The sequence below is a fragment of the Schistocerca serialis genome, chromosome 1, assembly GCF_023864345.2.
Source record: "Schistocerca serialis cubense isolate TAMUIC-IGC-003099 chromosome 1, iqSchSeri2.2, whole genome shotgun sequence".
Lineage (NCBI taxonomy): Eukaryota > Metazoa > Arthropoda > Insecta > Orthoptera > Acrididae > Schistocerca > Schistocerca serialis.
In genome coordinates this window covers 791,886,081-791,892,080 of record NC_064638.1, presented here as the reverse complement: position 1 = coordinate 791,892,080, position 6,000 = coordinate 791,886,081, and positions in this window count along the sequence as shown.

The window sequence follows — 6,000 nt, the reverse complement described above, 5'->3', positions numbered from 1 at the left end:
AACTCATGTGGGTCGCTATCGGGCGCCATCACTGCGTACGAAAATCAGCGGCCCGTTATTTACACAAATTACGTGACGTGTGTGTAGACATCTAATGCCACAAACCTACCAACGAACTGTCGGATCCATGAAACGCAGAATCAGCAGTGTTTTGGTTCCAAAGACGGACAAACAAGCTGTCAAGCAGTTGGTCATAATGTTTGAGCTCATCAGTGCATGAACTTTATGGTCAAACGCACCGCACGTGGTAGTGAGTCACCTGGTTTTAAATTCATTACTTTTCTCTGCCTCGTGATGACTGGGTGTTGTGTGATGTCCTTAGGATAGTTAGGTTTAAGTAGTTCTAAGTTCTAGGGGACTAATGACCATAGATGTTAAGTCCCATAGTGCTCACAGCCATTTTTGAGCCAACTTCATTACAACACATATATTCAACTCTACCCACTCTAACTACCAGTCATTTGACTGCTGCTACTTCAAAGACATAGTGTCAGATACGGGGCAGATGTCAGACGCATTCCGCACTCAAGAGTCCTTTTTGACTCACAACAGACTTCTCCTAGTGCAGCGGGCGCCCGCTTTCAGTGTCTGTTAAGGTGGGATTCCTATGCCGCGTTTGACGCTTGCGGCAACCGTTGTGCGTCTGACGTAGTGCGGCTGACGCGTAGCTGGCGATTCCTATAGAGCGGCGGCCGCACTGTGTTTTGTTGGTCTGCTGCGTCTGTGCCGAAAGGATGAGTGACCGCGATTTGTTGTTTTATCTAATGTTATAAGACGTTGAAGATGAAGAAATTCAGCTTCAGCAATGTGAGGAAATGCTGAAACACATCCGATGTCGGGTCATATGGGAAAGAAGGTGACAATGGGATTTTTGATAAAAGTAATATCGGGAAAATGTTTTGAAGTGGTAAGATGTTTCCTCTGCCTACTAAGCTGCCGGCTTCGGACATAGTAGTGCCACACGTTTTTGTAGGTGACGATGCATTTCGATTACATCCAAACATGATGAATGCTTCCTCTCCTCTAGTTGCTAGTACTTACCAAAAAAAGCTATTTTTTACTACCGTCCTTCACGAGCTCGTAAAGTTTCTGAAAATGCCTTCGCAATGTTAAGTCAAGTATTTCGCATATTTTATTCGCCGATCAGTGTGAAGCCAGAAACGACTGATAATTTATATTATTGTTGCTTGCTGATTACACAATTTACTTAGAGATACATTCTTTGAGAAAAATAACGAGCTTCATTTTGAATTAAACAGAAGTGATCCACTGCCTACTGAAAATCTTAGAGCATTAGCAAGGAGTGGCGGTTATGCAGATGATACTTCAACAGCGCTGCAGGTGCAGAGATGACACCGTGGCAAAGTGATCACGTTAGCAGAAATCAGTAAGCTTTGAACTACCTAACGTTACTGAATAATCTTTAAAAAATTGTATGCACATTATAATAAATTGAACTTTTATGACGTACATCAGGTTTTGGTATTCACTTTGTGTACACTTCATTATTATAATAATAACTGAATATTATGTGGGGCCGGTCGGAGTGGTCGTGCGGTTCTAGGCTCTACAGTCTGGAGCCGAGCGACCGCTACGGTCGCAGGTTCGATTCCTGCCTCGGGCATGGACGTAAGCGATGTCCTTAGTTTAGTTAGGTCTTATTAGTTCTGAGTTCCAGGCGACTGATGACCTCAGACGTTAAGTCGCATAGTGCTCAGAGCCATTTGAACCATTTATTATGTGGAATGGTGCTACTTACTCTTGTTTATTGCAGTATGGATTATTTGCCTGTCAACTAAGTAATAAACATTATGAATAAACAGAAAGTATATAGTACTCATACAATGAAGGCTTTCACGACCGGATGGTACTGTTGTTGATATTTCTTCCGGGTTATATGGCCGTGGTCCATGGAATTCTTCTATTCCTAACGTTTCGTCCGACACTACGTTGGACATCCTCAGAGGTATGGCTGGTCCTGTTGAGTCCTGCCGACTCAACAGGACCAGCCATACCTCTGAGGATGTCCAACGTAGTGTCGGACGAAACGTTAGGAATAGAAGAATTCCATGGACCACGGTCATTTAACCCGGAAGAATTATCAACAACAGTATATAGTACTTTTCTTACTTGTTCTTTTCACGTATTCCGTTATCTCTCTCCAAGCATTATCCTTCACAGTTTGGTACTTGTATACTGGTAACGATACATCGTAGGTACAAAAAAAATTAGAAACCATTCCTACCAGTTTCTTATCTTCCACCACGGTGAACAGTGCTTTTCCCTCGGAGATGCTGTCGTGTTCTCCTTTGCGGCTGCGTCTATACTGCTCTCAGACCGGCTGGGCCGCAGCCGCACGCGGCCGCAGCGTCAGCTGCATACAGCTGACGCAACATGGGACACAGTACCGTTTAACACCATCTGTAGCAGTACAGTGCGGCTGACGCACAACGGCGGCCGCATGCGTCAGACGCTGCATAGCAATCCCACCTATAATGTGGAGGCTCGACAACTGCGGAGGCGAGGAGCGCTCACGGCGAAAGAGGTGGCGTGTCGGGTACTCACCCTGAGGATGCGGAAGGGGCTGTCGGTGAGGAGGCAGACGGCGCCCTTGATCTTGCTGATGTCGTCGGGGGTCATGGCGAGCGCGGAGACGGGCGCGATGCTGAAGCGCCGCTTGGAGAGCGCCTCGGCGCTGGGCGCCACGGGCAGCGCCTCCGGCAGCTGCGGCGGCAGCATCGTCTGCAGCTCGGAGTCCAGGGGCGACGCGTCGGCGGCACGAGCCTTCAGCACCGGCGCAGAGCGCGGCCGCCGCCACCCCAGCAGCTCCAGCAGCCGGCCCTGCAGCACGCGCCGGGCCGCTCGGTCAGAGAGCGCAACCAAATATCGGTTGTTATCGACAAGTTGTGTTACGTCTCTTGTAAGAACGATAAAAAGTCCACGAGCACGAGCAGGGAGGCGCCATGACTGTGGCCTATCGAGATACTGCTTATCGTTCCGCGATATTGCACCTCGCTTTCATCTACATCTACGAGGGTTGCCCTCAATTCTTTGTTGAACATAATGAGAATTGCACACACGAGAGAATGGTGTTTTACCTACACATCCTATTTTTCAATGTAATGTCCACCCCATTCTACGACCTTCCTCCAGCGTGAAACAAGGGCGAGTATGCCCTGTCGGTACCAATCCTTCACTGTGTGAATCACCTCAAATTGTCTTCTACGAGTGGTATCCTTTAATGGCTCAAACAAGTGTAAGCTCGCTGCAACATGTCAGGTGTGACAGCCATATATGGTCTCTCCTTTCTTTCACTTCTTCTTTCACTGGTGCCATGTTCCGCGCTGACGCAGGGTCGGCATTGTTAGGAACGGATTTGGCAATATTAGTGGAAAGGGGTGGCCCGATCCCCTTTCTGCCGTCACCCCGTAACCCCCCCCCCCCCCTCCCTGGGACGGAATTGTGTATCCCTACTGTCTGCGTCGAGTGTAATTAATGGAATGCTGCGAGCGTATTCAGATGTCTGCGAATCGTGTAACTGAGGCGGAACGTGGGGATCGGCCCGGTATTCACCTAGCGGGATGTGGAAAACCGCCTAAAAACCTAATCCAGGCCCTCGTCGTTAATCCACCGGGCGAAATCGATCCGGGGCCGGCGCGCCTACCCGAGTCCAGGAAGCGTTAGCGCTCTCGGCTACCCTGGCGAGTGTGTATGGTCTCTCCGACCAGTGCAAATCGTGCATCTCCGCCGAACCGCCTTCTTATGACCTCAACTTCCGTGCCCAGCGACTAACTGTACTTCTGTCGACAGCAGATGCTCCATAGAGTTTGCACAAGCATTTGTGAATGTTCCTCACAGTTTTTTTGTCTCTGCAGTGAGAAATTCAATGACGGCATGTTGTTTGTAATGTGCATCATCTGCAGACGCCATTTTGAAAATGTCTTGGAACTACGCTATCTGTCAGAAGTGACGGAAACCTATTGATTGGCGACTCCATAGAGTGCTGTGTGCAAAACGACCATATACGTGAAGTTAGAAGGAAGGTCAGCATTGGCCGTAATTTTGATTGCTTATTAACAGCTGAATCGATTTTCAATCACAAAATGATCATCTTCAGTGCTGTAGTGGACAAATTAAAACTCATAGGCACTGGTGTCACATTATCATCAGTAACTAAAGCCATGAAACGATCACAATAACTGTGGTCATAGCTTTAGTTACTGATGATAATGTGACACCAGTGCCTATGAGTTTTAATTTGTCCACTACAGCACTGAAGGTGATCATTATGTGATTGAAAATCGATTCAGCTGTCAATAAACAATCAAACTAACGGCCAATGCTGACCTTCCTTCTAATTTGACGGAAACTTGGCGAGCTCTCTAAGGAGACTTCAAATAATCATACGTAACCTTTAGCATTCGTAGCACTGTTTTCGGGTGAGAAAAAAAAGCATTGAATTACTTTAGAGGGAACCCTCGTACATCACTACTCCGCAATTCACATTTACATCTACATCTACATAGATACACCGCAAACCACTGTACGGTGCGTGGCAGACGCTATCCTCTACCACTACTTGTCATTACCCCCGCCCGTTCCACTCGCAAATACGAGGTGCCTCCGATTTTTTTTCTCCGGACTGGAAAGAGATAGAAACATGCGCATTGTTTTAAAATGAGGTCGCATTCATTGTCAATACGTCCCAGAGATGGCAGCACCGTACGGCAGATCGAATTTTACCGCCAGCGGTGAGAATGAGAGCTGTTTTAAATACTTAAAATGGCGACGTTTTCCTTACTTGAACAGCGTGCAATCTTTCGTTTTCTGAATTTTTGTGGTGTGAAACCAATTGAAATTCATCGACAGTTGAAGGAGACATGTGGTGATGGAGTTATGGATGTGTCGGAAGTGCGTTCGTGGGTGCGACAGTTTAATAAAGGCAGAACATCGTGTGACAACAAACCGAAACAACCTTGGGCTCGCACAAGCCGGTCTCACGACATGATCGAGAAAGTGGAGAGAATTGTTTTGGGGGATCGCCGAATGACTGTTGAACAGATCGCCTCCAGAGTTGGAATTTCTGTGGGTTCTATGCACACAAACCTGCATGACGACCTGAAAATGCGAAAAGTGTCATCCAGCTGGGTGCCACGAATGCTGACGGACGACCACATGGCTGCCAGTGTGGCATGTTGCCAAGCAATGTTGACGCGCAACGACAGCATGAATGGGATATTCTTTTCGTCGGTTGTGACAATGGATGAGACGTGGATGCCATTTTTCAATCCAGAAACAAAGCGCCAGTCAGCTCAATGGAAGCACACAGATTCAATGCCACGAAAAAAATTTCGGGTTACCGCCAGTGCTGAAAAAATGATGGTGTCAATGTTCTGGGACAGCGAGGGCGTAATCCTTACCCATTGTGTTCCAAAGGGCACTACGGTAACAGGTGCATCCTACGAAAATGTTTTTAAGAACAAATTCCTTCCTGCAGTGCAACAAAAACGTCCGGGAAGGGCTGCGCATGCGCTGTTTCACCAAGACAACGCACCCGCACATCGAGCTAACGTTACGCAGCAGTTTCTTCGTGATAACAACTTTGAAGTGATTCCTCATGCTACTCACCTGACCTGGCTCCTAGTGACTTTTGGCTTTCTACAACAATGAAAGGCCGGCCGGAGTGCCCGAGCGGTTCTAGGCGCTACAGTCTGGAGCCGAGCGACCGCTACGGTCGCAGGTTCGAATCCTGCCTCGGGCATGGATGTGTGTGATGTCCTTAGGTTAGTTAGGTTTAATTAGTTCTAAGTTCTAGGCGACTGATGACCTCAGAAGTTAAGTCGCATAGTGCTCAGAGCCATTTAAACCATTTGAACCAACAATGAAGGACACTCTCCGTGGCCGCACATTCACCAGCCGTGCTGCTTTTGCCTCAGCGATTTTCCAGTGGTCAAAACAGACTCCTAAAGAAGCCTTCGCCGCAGCCATGGAATCATGGCG